Raw genomic sequence first — 19,840 nt, forward strand, 5'->3', positions numbered from 1 at the left:
CTATTAACTAAGCAGGTTTACGGGTTGGGGCATTACATTATATTCCTCCAACAAATCGAAGAAACCAATCTTCTCTGTCAATTCCTTTTTTTGTCTCTTGCTATACCCAAATTCCTCCTGACTCCAATATTTCAAGAAATGTTTCAAATTTTGAAGCTTCTTAAAGAAAACATAACTTGCCTGACCTTGAATGTCCATTAAATCCCACCATTCTTGCACCTTCTTAAAAAAAATTATGCAAAATCCATGAATTTTCAAACTTAAAGTAAGGTTTACACCTCACATTAGGTTTAGTAGCCAACATAATTGGCTTATGATCTGAAATAACTCTTGTTAACGTAACTTGAATAGCCTCTGAAAAAGCAATATCCAAATCAACACTAAGAAGAAATCTGTCCAACCTGCAAAGTAAAGGATCATTATGCATATCTGACCAAGTAAAAGCTCCACCTATCAGAGGTAAGTCAATTAATTCCTGATCATAAATGAAAGAATTGAGAAACTCATTGTTTCTACTGTATCCTTCCCTTCTATTTCTTTCTTCCTCAGATATCATTGCATTGACATCACCATCAAGACAAATTGGTCATCCACACCAGTGTCTAACTTCTTTTAAATCTTCCCAAAAGACTGCTCTCTCATTATACTAACATGGAGAATACAAATTACAAACACCCCACCTTAAAGCCATTAATTTTTGAAGTAAACAAAGTAGAGATATTATTCACCTTCAATATAATATCTTCCTTTACCAATTTAGTGGTATCCCAAATTGTTAAAAGACCTCCACTATTACCAGCACTTTCCACAGATGGCGGATAAACCCAATCAAAACTATTATCATACCAAATTTGTTTTACAAACCACTGATTCATCTTCATAATTTTAGTCTCCTGCACCATACATATTGTACATTTGTGATTTGCAACTAACTCCTTTAATGCATTAATCTTATTAAAAGAGTTCATCCCCCTAATATTCCAACTTATAATCTTATAATCCATTATTATTATCTTCAGTTGAATCAGTCCCTATCTCCTTCTCTGCTTCATGATTTGCAGTTACTTCCACTAAGACCCTTTCACCTACTTGATTCTCAGCTTCTGTAACACCTCTCTTTCTACACCTCTCTTTATACTTCACAACCTGTTTCAGAATAACCTTCTTCAATAACTGCCTATCACCCTCACAAACTCCTCCATAATTACAACAATCCAGCATCATGAGTTCAGCAGCTTCAATAACCTTTTACATACTCTCCATATTCGAAGTTTTAACATCACCCAATTTTTGGACAATCTTATTTTCAATCTCAGAAAGCATATTGAAAAGACAAGGGTACCCAAATATACCTCAATCTAAAACTTTTCCTACCTATAAATCCTTTCTCCAAAAGTGATTGTCTATGGACTGAGTCGAGACAATATAACTAATCGGTTCATACTTCGTGTGATCGTACATGGATACAAGATCGAGACAATACAACAACGAAGTATGTTTACTTGATAAAAAGGTTCGCACTTAACCAAATATAATATGATTCACCTATCAATTAAATAGGAATTAACATTTGTGTGATTTACTTTAAATTATAATAAAGACAATTATAATTACGGAAAGTGAAACTAAATGACACAGCAAGATTTTGTTAACGAGGAAACCGCAAATGCAGAAAAACCTCGGGACCTTGTCCAAAATTGAATACTCTCAGGATTAAGCCGCTACACAAAATTATACCAACTTCGTATAGTTGAGACCAAGCAATTAAACCTATAGTTCACCTAGTTCCGCCTGTATTCCCACGCATCCAACTTATAAATAAGTCACGTACTTGGATCAATTCATTTGGTTCGTATTCCAAACAGTAAAGGAACTACAAATCTGTTTGGTATCAACTCTCTTCAACCAAGTGATATGAGTCGGACAAAGGATCTTCTGTTTATCTTAACATAAACTCCTTCGTCAAGTCATTAGATCTATCTTATGTTCAATTACCAAAGTAATCGTTAAGATTTTCCGATCAACACTCTTCATCCAAAGAATTGTGTTGATGTCGATCTACTCAATTAATCAATCCAATTCTATCACAAGGATAAAACAGATTATTAATTGTATCCTCTTTTTACCGAAACAAGTATTGTGCACACCAAAGATTACGAACTCAAAAATCAGAAATCTTCAATATCTTTTTCGTCTTCAAATCTTCTTAGATCTTCAATAAACACCTGCACATAATCACTTGAATCTCTTGTGATCAATCACGCACATAACGGATTCTGTTAACAATGGATTATCACAAGATCGTCTTTAGAACTAACAACAGTCTAAACATCCCTGTCGAAAATCTAAACTAGTTTGAGTGAATCATATATAAGAAGAGAAGATTCTCAAGCATAAACAAACTAAGTACAATCAAAGTTCAACCACTGTTAGTCAATCAAAACAATGAAAACAAAAGATAAAATGCAATTATCTAGTTTCTCACCAACGATACTGATAGAGATTCTCAATCCCAAAGAAGACTTTAAACCGAGCGGTCGTAAGAGATTTCGCCTAATTAGGTTACTCTCCTATCTGAATAGGTGGCTTCACTAGTAGCAACACAACAAGAGGTAGTTTGTTGTTACGAAGGATTAGTTTGCTAGAAATGCAAACTTCAGTAATTATAGACTAGGAAGTTTGGACACCAAGGAATTACCAAAACTGGAAATATTCTCAAGAAATTCATTAAAGCGCAAATTCGGCTTCCATAATTCCTGGAAATGCTCTGTCCAAAAATAATGATCGAAATCTCTCGGAAAATCTCTAATACTTATTTCCCTACAAGATGAAATTAATAACCTTAACTAAAAGATTCTTAACTTATTTATGTTTCGATCCTGGGATTCTCTTCCCTTAGCTATTAAGGAGTAACGTTGAACAATTAATAATAAACATTCACAACACGTGTTCAAAGTATGTCGACATCCTAACTTTGTAAGTTCTCTTTCATACTTACAACCTTGAAACTGATTTCCACACTTCCAAACAAGTTTAGAATTGGTTCATTTGACTTTCAAAACTATGCGATTGATCAAATAACATCCAATCACAAATCATGGGTTTAACGGTTCTACCAAAACAAGTTTCGTTTCTACCTCCATGTGAGTACTGTGTATAGTCACACTAACATTCCAAAATTCGGTTGACTAGGTACTAGGATCGGTTCCCCACATGTATATGGTATCTAACTTATATGTGTTGCATATGTCCATAGGATCGGTTCCCCTTTCTACTATAAACCTGCTGCACCTCATACAAGGATCGGTCCCCCTTTGTGATGTAATGCACCTCTTACTAGGATCGGTTCCCCTTTTCCCAGTTTTGGTCAGACATAAAATCACAAACCCGATCATACCATCTCATGTGATTACTTAAGATCGGTTTCACTAATAAAAGTCATATAAATACATAAGTCAGGCCTTTGTGAATAGTTCTACCAAGAACACAAACAAGTTGTGAGCGGTTATACTCAATCACCCATAGTGGTTGTTCAGAAGATAATCAATGAATAAAAAAACCAATAACACCTGGAAATTTCCTTTTCGGTTCACAAACAAGTTTATGAACTTACTTCCTTAGAACACATGTAAAACATTGTTCCGTAGGATGAAATTCTCACCTTATACCCATACATAATCACAATATCATTCAAATGATGATGGTGATGTCTTATCTACAAAGTTTAATGGTTAAGCAATAAACCTCGTATTGTATTCCTTAAACTATGTCTAGGGCTGTTCATGGTCGGTTTTGGTTCGGTTTCTAGCCAAACCAAAACCGAAACCAATATTATTGGTTTCTAAAAATCTAAACCAAACCAATCCATTAACCATTGGTTCGGTTTCCAAATGGTTCCAGTTGGTTTCGGTTTGTCCCAGTGGTTTTTGGTTAACCAATAATTATGTCAAACCAAAAAAAAATACACAAATTTACAGATAAAAAAATCGTAGTTGCCGATAGTATTGGTTTACACAAATATACAGACAAAAAAAAATCAAGAATAGTTAAAGCTTACTCTAATTATAGAGATCAAATGAAGATATATAATATATCTTAATTTAGATATTGACAAATAAAAAAGAAGGAAGACGGGAAGAAAAAAATCAAGTAGCAGCAGCTGTAGTTGGGGGTGGAGAAGGGAGGCGGCTGAGAGAAGGAGAAAGAGGGAGAGTATCATAATGAAATATTAGATTTAGGGTTTCTATTTATCCTCTAAATTAATGGGTAGAATCTAATACTTTTAAATCGACGGTAGAAATTAAGTTTAAAAATTAATCGGTTCCCCAATGGTTTTTGGTTCGGTTTTCAGGTCAAACCAAAACCAAACCAGTAATGTCGGTTTTTCAACATTTTTTACCAAACCAATCCAAATCTAAATGGTTTGGTTCGGTTTCTTGCTTATTGGTCTGGTTCGGTTTGTTTCCAACGGTTAACCGACACCATGTTCAGCCCTAACTATGTCTATCTAGAGTTCAAATATGCTTCGTAGTTTTGTTTTCAATATGCAAGACTTGAAAGATACGTTAGGGAATGAAACAGTTCAAGTCAAATATCACTAACCTCAAGTGGAAGAATGATTGTTGTCGTTGTAGCTCCTTGCTTCTTTATATCTTCAAGTGTTCGCGATACTTGTAATGTCTCATATCCTAATACTTCCAAGCTAACCTATACGAAGTTGACTCTAGTACATAATTAAGCGACTCTTAACATGAGTTTTGGTTCACTAAAATATGACAACCAAACTTGAGATACCAACGCTTGGTGGGTTCAACCGAGCTATGCTCTAACACATATTAATCTCCGCCACCACATTTACTTCCTCCACCATCTGACCTTCTTCCATCTCTCATGATTCCTCCACATTTTGATGTTCAAAATGTTTTGCATTTTCCCCAACGGTCGAATTGTGGATAAATGGAACCATTTACAGTGTCGGGCTAAGGCCCAGAGACCCGTCTGACTCATCTCTTCCATCCAAGTCAGCAGCTGATTCATCTATCTCATTTATTCTCCCCTGATCTCCCTCCTTTGAAATAGCTTCAACAGAATTTTGAATTGTGTAGACGCTTTCTTATCAAAAAACACTTAATTCACGTTGATATTCCAAGTCAGAGAGCTTGATTTTCTCCTCATAGTACGGATCTCATTGCAACGTCATCGCCACCTTCTCACCCTCCACCTCCGTCACCATCACCGTGGGAACTTGACTGATAGCACCAGAAACAACCATCCTGATGAAATGAGTACCTTGTAGTCTCAAGGACTCAACTGATATTCTTTCAAGTCCAACTACTTCATTTCCAACCTTCGCAATGTTTGTCGAACTCCATCTGCCAACAGGTAAACCCTAATCTTAAATCAGTTGACCTCCTCAGCAATCTTCTCCAATGGAAAAGTCTTCCTTCCACTCTCAACATTTTTTGTGGTTGAGAACTGTTTACCCTCAAGTCTCTGAGATCCCCCGTCGATTGAGTGCAGTCACCTTTGAGTTTTCTTCTATCTCCAAATATATTTTAGTTCCAAGCTTTCGCTTAATCAAAACAACTACGAAAATCCAACCTACCTTCTTATTAACTTGAATCATTCCAGTCCTCTTCAGTCTTGAACTTTTAGATGTTAAGACCTCCGGAAAATCCTTCTCCATTGGAATTTCTTGAGTCTTCTGTTTCCTACCTTGTTTTTCCATATACAGGCCCAAAACCTTCGTAAGAATATTCCAACAAATTGTATTATCTCAACTTGGAATACATATGCTATAAGAATTGTCTTCTTCCTCATCCTTATGCTGGGAGATCCTAATATATTCCCCTTCGCTATTGTTTTGAACCTTCATGACGAAAACATAATCTTCCATGGTCATCTCCTACCTAGCACCTTTGTTTTTCCCTTTATAAACCCTCTATATGTTTTCCACTAACCAGAAAATAACCTACTCCGGAAAAAAGATCCAAGCTTTCGGTCCTCCCCATCTGTAAGGACCCTCAAGCTTGTCAACGCTATTAGAGTAGTCAAAAGACGATTTAGCCATTAATAACTCGATTAGTCTAACACGAACGTTAATTAATAGAAATTAATCTAACAACGATTTAGATATGAAACCGGTAACGCTAGATAGATATCGAAAAGTTATGCAGAATGGACTACTCGAGCGTGTCATTCGGACACCAGACGAAGAAGATATCATCAGATTAACACGAAGAGATAATTATCATTTTTTTTATCAACCGCATGGCTGCCCTTATCAATTCTTGGGTGCCTTATTAATTCTCGTTGGTCTTATCTACACCCGGTCGAGAAGATAACTCTTCTTTCTTTCCTTTTCTTTATTCTTTCTTCTTTCTATTTTCTTTTCTCTCTTTCCTCTTCTTCTTCTTCTTCTTTTCTCTGGCGATTCAGAGATGAAATCTCTGTTAAGGAACCTCACTAAAATTTAGTAAAACCAATCAATCGAATGTGGTGTTGATGAGTTAATAGTTTGGGTTTGGTTAGAAACTTCGATTGAGTTGAGGAGAAGTGATTCTGTGAAGAAATTAGGGTTCATGAAATCAATTTCGGGATTCAGTTAAGGGTGAAGAAGAAAGAATCAAAGGATGGGTTTGATAAATTGGAAGGTTTGATTGATATTTTGAGGTTGAATTAGAGAATATAATCTCTGAGACTTGAATTAGGGTTTGAGTTGGAAATTCAGATGAAGAACTAGAAGATGAATTTGAAGGTTTCAGTGACGAACTAAAGATAGGTTTTGATTGAATTGAAGTTTTGAAGTTGATTCGGTGATGAATCAGTGAATCAGGGTTGGTGTTCTGTTCTTTCCCAATTTATGAGTTTGGGTTGATGATGAAGTAATTGAGTGAAATAACAAGAGATGAAAGGTTGGGTTTTACTGATATGATATGAAGATGAAGGTTATGAAGCTGATGAAGAACTAGGGTTTGGTTCTGCCATTAAGAAGGTAATTGTTCTGTGGGTAAATCTGTTCAAGTTCTTTATTAAGTTTATAAGTTTCTTAATGAATTATGAATTAAAATGGTCATGAGATAGATATGTAGTTGAGCTGAATTCCAAATGATGGAGTTATAGTGAGATTGTAGATTTGGTTATGGATTTTGCTAAGTGGATGTCTGTATGATAATCTGTATGGAATAGTATTATGGACATAGCAGGGGGATGAGTGTAGTAAGTTAGTGTTACAGAGAAGGTGATTTTAGTAAGTATCAGTTGCAGATTCTGGTGGTGCTGAATAAATTCAGGGTAAGTTCATTCATTTGAACTCAGTTGAGATGGATTGTTGTATCTGTAGTGCTATGAATTGTTGGAGATTGAAGTTTACTATGATTAAGCCAGTTGTATGGATGTGCAGTCGAGTTTGTCTAACTGACAATGATGATTGAGTTATTGAAGTCTAAGTGTGCTAGAATTGGAGTTGTTATGGTTCAGATGAATGAGTGATTGCAGGTAATGGGATTGGGATAAGAATTTATTAAATAGAGGCCTGGATTGTCTAAAGTTGTATTTTAAAGTGATGTGTGGGTATGTGAATTGAATTATGAAGGTGGATTGGAAACAGAACTGGAGATGAGTTATTGGTGGTGTTGGCTGTGTTGTTGAATTTTCAGGTGGAGTTGTAATATGGAGATTTGAAGTGTTAGAACTGAAGCTATAGTTGTAATTTGGTTGTACCTAGAATCACAGTTGGATAGTCTCTTCGAAAGCCTGTTGCTACTGCATTGCAGGTAACCTTAGTTTGCATTTGTAATTGGGATTTAAAGTTTATTTGAATGATTCTATTAATGTATAGATTAAAGTTGAACTTTGAGTTAGAGTTATAAAGATAGAGTTACAGCTGTGTGAGAAGAATACTTGACCTGTCTGACTGAACTTATTCAGTCTGACTCGTTTTTCTTTATCTGACTCAGTTGTATGACTGAGTTAACCCATTAACCAGACCTGTCTAGTTTTGACTCAGTAGACCTTGTCCGAGTTGACTCCCTGGACTTGACCTGACCTTGGATGTCGACTGTTAGTTGACCCTTGACCGTTAGTTCGACCGTTAGTGACCGCTAGTTGACCATATTAACCATGCCTTAGATTTTTGGGCCAGTTTGGTAGACATGGGCTTGGGCTTAAGGCTATTTTTCCTATTATGATGAATTGGACCCTTATGGTCTGATTTAGACTTTGTTTCCTTCTACAAAGTTGTAGATATTCATAAGACTAGCTAATGAACTATAGAATCAACCTAATTGAATTAGAAAGGAGCTAATGAACTATAGAATCAACCTAATTGAATTAGTAAACCTTTCATATGTTAAAGATAGATAATAAAATGGTATAGAAGAATAAATGGGCTTAAAACTATTAGTTAGACTTGTATGATTCTTATGTGAGCCATTTTGGCTAGTTTCCTAAACTTCTTGTGTGATTAATAATTAGTCTATATTAACAACGATCGATTCAAAGGATAACCAGTGGATCGTGGATTTCGAGGTAGGTGTGGCTTTTCATCAAAAGAGGTGGGAATACTTTTAATTCTTTTGAAACCATTGTTGTTTTCTTTTACAAAAGTTTATGTTTAACAAATTCAGGCATTATCTGATTATGCTTTGTTTTCTTTAAATTCCGAAAGTATATAGAATACGCTCATTCATTTTGGTGTGTAAGGAATTGTTCGAAACCAACATTGATGTGTAAGGAATTTGTCAACATCCATGCATAATATTGGATGTGTAAGGAATTGGTCGACATCCAATATATTTCATTGTCAATGTATACAATTGGATGTGTAAGGAATTGGTCGACATCCAATAATACATTGTTTTGTCGAAAGAGTTAGTTCCATATACCATGATTGTTTGTTTTCTGTATTTTGGATGCCATTTAGTGTTTTGGGAAAAACATGATTTGTTATTGGATGTGTAAGGAATTGGTCGATATCCAATAGACTTCATTATCAATGTATAATATGGGATGTGTAAGGAATTGGTCGACATCTGATATATTCATTGTTTTTCCAAATCATTCCAATGATTACTTGAAAGTTAAATGTTATTCCTACTGGGCACTCTGTGCTCACCCTTTTCCACTTTCAGTTTTCAGAGACAGATCAGAGTTGCGCAGCGAAAGCCACAAGTGTTGACTCTGTTAATTAGCTAACTTCTACTATGTTTTTTTTATGTTGTTTATTGCACCTGTAAACAAATTGACTATTCTATATGTATCATTTGAGAGAAGGTCATGTATATATATTTTGAGCGGGGTTAGTTTTGGGATAAGTTTTGTAGCAGATTTCTTAATTGAATGTTTAAGTATTTGAATTAGATTCGTAGTGCCTTTTTATTTAGTTAATCTCTTGGATTAGTCAGCTGCTAGCTTAGGGGGTGCTACAGTGTTGGTATCAGAGCTCACTATTAGATCTTATATAGGTGACAATAGGAATAGCCAGTGCCAGTTAGTGAACTAGATTAGTTTAGAACTAGGTTGGGTTGTGAGATAAATCTTAATCACTAAAAACCATCCATAATTAAAAGAATTATATGATTGATTGATTTGTTTGTTTTGTAATGAAGTAAAAATTGAAGGGTACACCAATAGAGTTAGTTGATATGGATTTGAGAATAATTGATCTAAATATTATGAACAGGTACACAATACAATACTAAAAAATAGTGAGATTAATACTATTGATAAATCTTGAAAATCACATAGAAACCTTTTTGAACACCTTGACTTATACGTTGGGTCAATAATTTATGATCACATAAATGTTAATAATATTGCTGGGACTTAATAAATTTGTCAGAGTAGTTAGAATAATAGTTCAACCATCGTTGTTAATAATAAAAATATGATAATAATAGTTATAAATGATAATAATTTTAAAAAAGTGTTAGCATCCTCCATTAGTATCATATTGAACTTATGAACTAAATCTCATTAAATATATAACGATAAAATAATAATTATGAGTAAATAGTTATGGGAATTTAATAGCGCTTATTATTAAGTTTATAAATTAAATAATTACAAATTAGAGATATATGTTTTGCGTCTAAACCAAATAGTTAATATAATATTATTAGGCATTAGACTAAGAAGGTAAGGATACAATGCATAAAATAAAAAGACTCAACTTGTTAGTAATTTTGTAACGAAATTATTTTTAGTCTAATCGAGGACCTATTAAATCTTTAAAATAAAACAGATATACATGAAGTAGTAATAACGGTATTCGGGTGTAATAGTAGATTAAAAGAAAATAAATTCGTATATTAATAGAATACATTACATGAATAGCAAAATCTAAAGACTATTAATATATAGTATAATTTTATGCAGACTCAAATTTATATCATATTAAATTACCGACTCCAATATTTAACAAGATATACTATACAGATTCAATATGAATAAATAAAATCTATGGTATCAATCTTTATGTGAATGTAGAGTTATATTTAGAATACTAAGGCTTAGTGTATCAACCGGACTATCAACTTAAGAATAAGAAAAATAATAACACATTTGATAAAAGTATTTGAGTAATTAAATTAGTAGGAAATTTATAATAGATAATGTTTAGATATTTTATGTATGGTATTACAGTAAGGTTAAATGTATCAATATTATAAATTGACGAAAAATCGAATTGTGATTACTATTGGTAAAAGAAATAAATAAATAATTCCAGATGACTAAGTAAAATATTTATATATTTTACAAAATAAATTTATCAGACTTATACAAATTACGATAAAAGTTAAGAGACTAATTAATCTTAATAAATTAATAAGTTAGCATTTAATTAATCCAGCACCGGGGAATAGGGAATAGTGTAGGTTGTGTTTTCTCTGTTCGTAGGAAGGCATTGTTGGGCTTGTGCAACTTTGACAGGGCAACTGCATTCAGAGATGACCGATCATAGAAGCTTAGTATTATTCTTTAGGAAACCGATAGATATAAGTTCACTTGGAAATAAATTCGTAGGAATATCCTTTGTAATTAGAGACAAGTATTTTATAAGATAGAAATTAGTGTAAGAAACTTAGACTTCCGTATTAGATAGAACTTAATTCAGTGTAATTAAACTTAGAGCTACAAATTTTAGATTTTAGTTATAGAGCCATATAGGTTTGTGCTTTGTTTATGTAGTTTGCTCTTAGATAAGAGATGCGGTTATTCTATAAGGTGGGGAGTTTTGAAAACCAGAAGGGTGGTTTGATTTTCGAGGACGAAAATGAATAAGGTGGGGAGAATGTAAGGACCCTCAAGTTCGTCAACGCTGTTAGACTAGTCAAAAGACGATTTAGCCATTAATAACTCGATTAGTCTAACACGAACGTTAATTAATATAAATAGATATAACAACGATTTAGATATGAAACCAGAAACGCTAGATAGATCTCGAAAAGTTATGCAGAATGGACTACTCGAGCGTGTCATTCGGACACCAGACGAAGAAGATATCATCAGATTAACACGAAGAGATAATTATCATTTTTTTTATCAACCGCATGGCTGCCCTTATCAATTCTTGGGTGCCTTATTAATTCTCGTTGGTCTTATCTACACCCGGTCGAGAAGATAACTCTTCTTTCTTTCCTTCTTCTTTATTCTTTCTTCTTTCTATTTTCTTTTCTCTCTTTCCTCTTCTTCTTCTTCTTCTTTTCTCTGGCGATTCAGAGATGAAATCTCTGTTAAGGAACCTCACTAAAATTTAGTAAAACCAATCAATCGAGTGTGGTGTTGATGAGTTAATAGTTTGGGTTTGGTTAGAAACTTCGATTGAGTTGAGGAGAAGTGATTCTGTGAAGAAATTAGGGTTCATGAAATCAATTTCGGGATTCAGTTAAGGGTGAAGAAGAAAGAATCAAAGGATGGGTTTGATAAATTGGAAGGTTTGATTGATATTTTGAGGTTGAATTAGAGAATATAATCTCTGAGACTTGAATTAGGGTTTGAGTTGGAAATTCAGATGAAGAACTAGAAGATGAATTTGAAGGTTTCGTGACGAACTAAAGATAGGTTTTGATTAAATTGAAGTTTTGAAGTTGATTCAGTGACGAATCAGTGAATCGGGGTTGGTGTTCAGTTCTTCCTCAATTTATGAGTTTGGGTTGACGATGAAGTAATTTAGTGAAATAACAAGAGATGATATGATGTGAAGATGAAGGTTATGAAGCTGATGAAAAACTAGGGTTTGGTTCTGACATTAAGAAGGTAATTGTTCTGTGGGTAAATCTGTTCAAGTTCTTTATTAAGTTTATAAGTTTCTTAATGAATTATGAATTAAAATGGTTATGAGATAGATATCTAGTTGAGCTGAATTCCAAATGATGTAGTTATAATGAGATTGTAGATTTGGTTATGGATTTTGATAAGTGGATGTCTGTATGATAATCTCAATGGAATAGTCTTATGGACATAGCAGGGGGATGGGTGTAGTAAGTTAGTGTCATAGAGAAGGTGATTTTAGTAAGTATCAGTTACAGATTCTGGTGGTGCTGAATAAATTTAGGGTAAGTTCATTCATTTGAACTCAGTTGAGATGGATTGTTGTATCTGTAGTGCTATGAATTGTTAGTGATTGAAGTTTACTATGATTAAGTCAGTTGTATGGATGTGCAGTCGAGTTTTTCTAATTGACAATGATGATCGAGTTATTGAAGTTTAAGTGTGCTAGAATTGGAGTTGTTATGGTTCAAATGAATGAGTGATTGCAGGTAATGGGATTGGGATAAGAATTTATTAAATAGAGGCCTGGAATGTCTAAAGTTGTATTTTAAAGTGATGTGTGGGTATGTGAATTGAATTATGAAGGTGGATTGGAAACAGAACTGGAGATGAGTTATTGGTGTTGTTGGCTGTGTTGTTGAATTTGCAGGTGGAGTTGTAATATGGAGATTTGAAGTGTTAGAACTGAAGCTATAGTTGTAATTTGGTTGTATCTAGAATCACAGTTGGATAGTCTCTTTGAAAGCCAGTTGCTACTGCATTGCAGGTAACCTTAGTTTGCATTTGTAATTGGGATTTAAAGTTTATTTGAATGATTCTATTAATGTATAGATTAAAGTTGAACTTTGAGTTAGAGTTATAAAGATAGAGTTACATCTGTGTGAGAAGAATACTTGACCTGTCTGACTGAACTTATTTAGTCTGACTCGTTTTTCTTTATCTGACTCAGTTTTCTGACTGAGTTAACCCATTAACCAGACCTGTCTAGTTTTGACTCAGTAGACCTTGACCGAGTTGACTCCCTGGACTTGACCTTGACCCGACCTTGGACGTCGACTGTTAGTTGACCCTTGACCGTTAGTGACTGCTAGTTTACCATATTGACCATGCCTTAGATTATTGGGCCAGTTTGGTAGACATGGGCTTGGGCTTAAGGCTATTTTTCCTATTATGATGAATTGGACCCTTATGGTCTAATTTAGACTTTGTTTCCTTCTAAAAAGTTGTAGATATTCATAAAATTAGCTAAAGAACTATAGAATCAACCTAATTGAATTAGTAAACCTTAGATATGTTAAAGATAGATAATAAAATGGTACAGAAGAATAAATGGGCTTAAAACCATTAGTTAGACTTGTATGATTCTTATGTGAGCCATTTTGGCTAGTTTCTTAGACTTCTTGTATGATTAACAATTAGTCTATATTAACAACGATCAATTCAAAGGATGAACCAGTGGATCGTGGATCTCGAGGTAGGCGTGGCTTTTCATCAAAAGAGGTGGGAATACTTTTAACTCTTTTGAAACCATTGTTGTTTTCTTTTACAAAAGTTTATGTTTAACAAATTAAGGCATTATCTGATTATGCTTTGTTTTCTTTAAATTCTGAAAATATATAGAATACGCTCCTTCATTTTGGTGTGTAAGGAATTGGTCGACACCAACATTGATGTGTAAGGAATTGGTCGACATCAATGCATAATATTGGATGTGTAAAAAATTGGTCGACATCCAATATATTTCATTGTCAATGTATACAATTGGATGTGTAAGGATTTGGTCGACATCCAATAATACATTGTTTTGTCGGAGGAGTTAGTTCCATATACCATGATTGTTTGTTTTTTGTATTTTGGATGCCATTTAGTGTTTTGGGAAAAACATGATTTGTAATTGGATGTGTAAGGAATTGGTCGACATCCAATAGACTTCATTATCAGTGTATAATATGGGATGTGTAAGGAATTGGTCGACATCCGATATATTCATTGTTTTTCCAAATCATCCCAATGATTACTTGAAAGTTAAATGTTATTCCTACAGGGCACTCTGTAATCACCCTTTTCCACTTTCAGTTTTCAGAGACAGATCAGAGTTGCACAGCGAAAGCCACAAGTGTTGACTCCGTTAATTAGTTAACTTCTACTATGTTTTTTTTATGATGTTTATTGTATCTGTAAACCAATTGACTATTGTATATGTATCATTTGAGAGAAGTTCATGTATATATATTGTGAGCGGGGTTATTTTTGGGATAAGTTTTGTAGCAGATTTCTTAATTGAATGTTTAAGTATTTGAATTAGATTCGTAGTGCCTTTTTATTTAGTTAGTCTCTTGGATTAGTCAGCTGCTAGCTTAGGGGGTGCTACAGTGTTGGTATCAGAGATCACTATTAGATATTATATGGGTGACAATAGGAATAGCCAGTGCCAGTTAGTGAACTAGATTACTTTAGAACCGGGTTGGGTTGTGAGATAAATCTTAATCACTAAAAACTATCCACAATTAAAAGAATTATTTGATTGATTGATTTGTTTGTTTTGTAATGAAGTAAAAATTATAGAGTACACCAATTAGCTGATATGGATTTGAGAATAATTGATCTAAATAGTATGAACAGGTACACAATACAATACTAAAAAATAGTGAGATTAGTACTATTGATAGATCTTGAAAATCACATAGAAACCTTTTTGAACACCTTGACTTATACGTAGGGTCAACAATTTATGATCACATAAATGTTAATAATATTGTTGGGACTTAATAAATTTGTCAGAGTAGTTAGAATAATAGTTCAACCATCGTTGATAATAATAAAAATATGATAATAATAGTTATAAATGATAATAATTTTAATAAAGTAGTGTTAGCATCCTCCATTAGTATCATATTGAACTTAAGTTAACTAAAATCTCATTGTAAAAAAAAATAAAGCTAAAATAATAATTATGAGTAAATAGTTATGGGAATTTAATAGCGCTTATTTACGATTAAGTTTTATAAATTAAACTAATTACAAATTAGAGATATATGTTTTGCGTCTAAACAAATAGTTAATATAATACTTATTATGCATTAGACTTAAGAAGGTAAGAGGATATAATGCATAAAATAAAAAGACTCAACTTGTTAGTAATTTTGTAACGAAATTATTTTTAGTCTAATAGAGGACCTATTAAATCTTTAAAATAAAACAGATATACATGAAGTAGTAATAATGGTATTCGGATGTAATAGTAGATTAAAAGAAAATAAATTCGTATATTAATAGAATACTTTACATGAATAGCAAAATCTAAAGACTATTAATATATAGTATAATTTTATGCAGACTCAAATTTATATCATATTAAATAACCGACGCCAATATTTAACAAGATATACTATACAGATTCAATATGAATAAATAAAATCTATGGTATCAATCTTTATGTGAATGTAGAGTTATATTTAGAAGATTAAGGCTTAGTGTATCAACCAGGGCTATCAACTTAAGAATAACAAAAATAATAACACAGTTGATAAAAGTATTTGAGTAATTAAATTAGTAGGAAATTTATAATAGATAATGTTTAGAAATCTTATATATGGTATTACATTAAGGTTAAATGTATCAATATTATAAATTGTCGAAAAATCGAATTGGGATTACTATTATTGGTAAAAGAAATAAATAAATAATTCCAGATGACTAAGTAAACTATTTATATATATTACGAAATAAATTTATCAGACTTATACAAATTACGATAAAAGTTAAGAGATTAATTAATCTTAATAAATTAATAAGTTAGCATTTAATTAATCCAACACTGGGGAATAGTGAAGGTTGTGTTTTCTATGTTCGTAGGAAGGCACTGTTGGGCTTGGCCAACCTTGACATGGCAACTGCATTCAGAGATGACCGATCATAGAAGCTTAGTATTATTCTTTAGGAAACCGGTAGATATAAATTCACTTGGAAATAAATTCGTAGGAATCTCCTTTGTAATTAGAGACAAGTATTTTATAAGATAGAAATTAGTGTAAGAAACTTAGACTTCCGTATTTGATAGAACTTAACTCAGTGTAATTGAACTTAGAGCTACAAATTTTAGATTTTAGTTATAGAGCCATATAGGTTTTTGCTTTGTTTATGTAGTTTGCGCTTAGATAAGAGATGAGGTTATTCTATAAGGTGGGGAGTTTAGAAGGGTGGTTTGATTTTCGAGGACGAAAATGAATAAGGTGGGGAGAATGTAAGGACCCCCAAGTTCGTCAACGATATTAGACTAGTCAAAAGACGATTTAGCCATTAATAACTCGATTAGTCAAACACGAACGTTAATTAATATAAATTAATATAACAACGATTTAGATATGAAACTGGAAACGCTAGATAGATCTCGAAAATTTATGCAGAATGGACTACTCGAGCGTGTCATTCGGACACCAGACGAAGAAGATATCATCAAATTAACACGAAGAGATAATTATCATTTGTATTATCAACCGCATGGATGCCCTTATCAATTCTTGGGTGCCTTTAATTCTCGTTGGTCTTATCTACACCCGGTCGAGAAGATAACTCTTCTTTCTTTCTTTCCATCCTTCTTCTTTATTCTTTCTTCTTTCTATTTTCTTTTCTCTCTTTCTTCTTCTTCTTCTTTTCTCTGGCGATTCAGAGATGAAATCTCTGTTAAGGAACTTCACTAAAATTTAGTAGAACCAATCAATCGAGTGTGGTGTTGATGAGTTAATAGTTTGGGTTTGGTTAGAAACTTCGATTGAGTTGAGGAGAAGTGATTCTGTGAAGAAATTAGGGTTCATGAAATCAATTTCGGGATTCAGTTAAGGGTGAAGAAGAAAGAATCAAAGGATGGGTTTGATAAATTGGAAGGTTTGATTGGTATTTTGAGGTTGAATTAGAGAATAGAATCTCTGAGACTTGAATTAGGGTTTGAGTTGGAAATTCAGATGAAGAACTAGAAGATGAATTTGAAGGTTTCAGTGACGAACTAAAGATAGGTTTTGATTGAATTGAAGTTTTGAAGTTGATTCACTATCAGTGAATCATGGTTGGTGTTCTGTTCTTCCCCAATTTATGAGTTTGGGTTGATGATGAAGTAATTGAGTGAAATAACAAGAGATGAAAGGTTGGGTTTTACTGATATGATGTGAAGATGAAGGTTATGAAGCTGATGAAGAACTAGGGTTTGGTTCTGCCATTAAGAAGGTAATTGTTCTGTGGGTAAATCTGTTCAAGTTCTTTATTAAGTTTATAAGTTTCTTAATGAATTATGAATTAAAATGGTTATGAGATAGATATGTAGTTGAGCTGAATTCCAAATGATGGAGTTATAGTGAGATTGTAGATTTGGTTATGGATTTTGCTAAGTGGATGTCTGTATGATAATCTGTATGGAATTCTTATGGACATAGCAGGGGGATGAGTGTAGTAAGTTAGTTTTACAGAGAAGGTGATTTTAGTAAGTATCAGTTGCAGATTCTGGTGGTGCTGAATAAATTCAGGGTAAGTTCATTCATTTGAACTCAGTTGAGATGGATTGTTGTATCTGTAGTGCTATGAATTGTTGGAGATTGAAGTTTACTATGATTAAGCCAGGTGTATGGATGTGCAGTCGAGTTTGTCTAACTGACAATGATGATTGAGTTATTGAAGTCTAAGTGTGCTAGAATTGGAGTTGTTATGGTTCAGATGAATGAGTGATTGCAAGTAATGGGATTGGGGTAAGAATTTATTAAATAGAGGCCTGGATTGTCTAAAGTTGTATTTTAAAGTGATGTGTGGGTATATGAATTGAATTATGAAGTTGGATTGGAAACAGAACTGGAGATGAGTTATTGGTGGTGTTGGCTGTGTTGTTGAATTTTCAGGTGGAGTTGTAATATGGAGATTTGAAGCGTTAGAACTGAAGCTATAGTTGTAATTTGGTTGTACCTAGAATCACAGTTGGATAGTCTCTTTGAAAGCCTGTTGCTACTGCATTGCAGGTAACCTTAGTTTGCATTTGTAATTGGGATTTAAAGTTTATTTGAATGATTCTATTAATGTATAGATTAAAGTTGAACTTTGAGTTAGAGTTATAAAGATAGAGTTACAGTTGTGTGAGAAGAATACTTGACCTGTCTGACTGAACTTATTCAGTCTGACTCGTTTTTCTTTATCTGACTCAGTTGTCTGACTGAGTTAACCCATTAACCAGACCTGTCTAGTTTTGACTCAGTAAACCTTGTCCGAGTTGACTCCCTGGACTTGACCTTGACCCGACCTTGGACGTCGACTGTTAGTTGACCCTTGACCGTTAGTGACCGCTAGTTGACCATATTAACCATGCCTTAGATTATTGGGCCAGTTTGGTAGACATGGGCTTGGGCTTAAGGCTATTTTTCCTATTATGATGAATTGGACCCTTATGGTCTGATTTAGACTTTGTTTCCTTCTACAAAGTTGTAGATATTCATAAGACTAGCTAATGAACTATAGAATCAACCTAATTGAATTAGTAAATCTTAGATATGTTAAAGATAGATAATAAAAATGGTATAGAAGAATAAATGGGCTTAAAACTATTAGTTAGACTTATATGATTCTTATGTGAGCCATTTTGGCTAGTTTCTTAGATTTCTTGTGTGATTAACAATTAGTCTATATTAACAACGATCGATTCAAATGATGAACCAGTGGATCGTGGATCTCGAGGTAAGCGTGGCTTTTCATCAAAAGAGGTGGGAATACTTTTAATTCTTTTGAAACCATTGTTGTTTTCTTTTACAAAAGTTTATGTTTAACAAATTCAGGCATTATCTGATTATGCTTTGTTTTCTTTAAATTTCGAAAGTATATAGAATACGCTCATTCATTTTGGTGTGTAAGGAATTGTTCGAAACCAACATTGATGTGTAAGGAATTTGTCAACATCCATGCATAATATTGGATGTGTAAGGAATTGGTTGACATCCAATATATTTCATTGTCAATGTATACAATTGGATGTGTAAGGAATTGGTCGACATCCAATAATACATTGTTTTGTCGAAGGAGTTAGTTCCATATACTATGATTGTTTGTTTTCTGTATTTTGGATGCCATTTAGTGTTTTGGGAAAAACATGATTTGTTATTGGATGTGTAAGGAATTGGTCGATATCCAATAGACTTCATTATCAATGTATAATATGGGATGTGTAAGGAATTGGTCGACATCTGATATATTCATTGTTTTTCCAAATCATTCCAATGATTACTTGAAAGTTAAATGTTATTCCTACTGGGCACTCTGTGCTCACCCTTTTCCACTTTCAGTTTTCAGAGACAGATCAGAGTTGCGCAGCGAAAGCCACAAGTGTTGACTTCGTTAATTAGTTAACTTCTACTATGTTTTTTTTGATGTTGTTTATTGCATCTGTAAACAAATTGACTATTCTATATTTATCATTTGAGAGAAGGTCATGTATATATATTCTGAGCGGGGTTAGTTTTGGGATAAGTTTTGTAGCAGATTTCTTAATTGAATGTTTAAGTATTTGAATTAGATTCGTAGTGCCTTTTTATTTAGTTAA

The 19,840-nt window shown here is 33.3% G+C and overlaps 1 long non-coding RNA gene across 1 annotated transcript; it reads left to right on the forward strand.

Annotated features, from left to right (window-relative positions):
• Window positions 1–16,868: 16,868 nt before the first annotated feature.
• LOC113318064 lies at window positions 16,869–19,481 on the forward strand. Its single transcript, XR_003344262.1, has 2 exons — window positions 16,869–18,272; window positions 18,964–19,481. It is a non-coding gene; the product is annotated as an uncharacterized LOC113318064 (long non-coding RNA).
• The last annotated feature ends 359 nt before the right edge of the window (window positions 19,482–19,840 follow it).

This window comes from Papaver somniferum, chromosome 10 (genome assembly GCF_003573695.1).
Source record: "Papaver somniferum cultivar HN1 chromosome 10, ASM357369v1, whole genome shotgun sequence".
Lineage (NCBI taxonomy): Eukaryota > Viridiplantae > Streptophyta > Magnoliopsida > Ranunculales > Papaveraceae > Papaver > Papaver somniferum.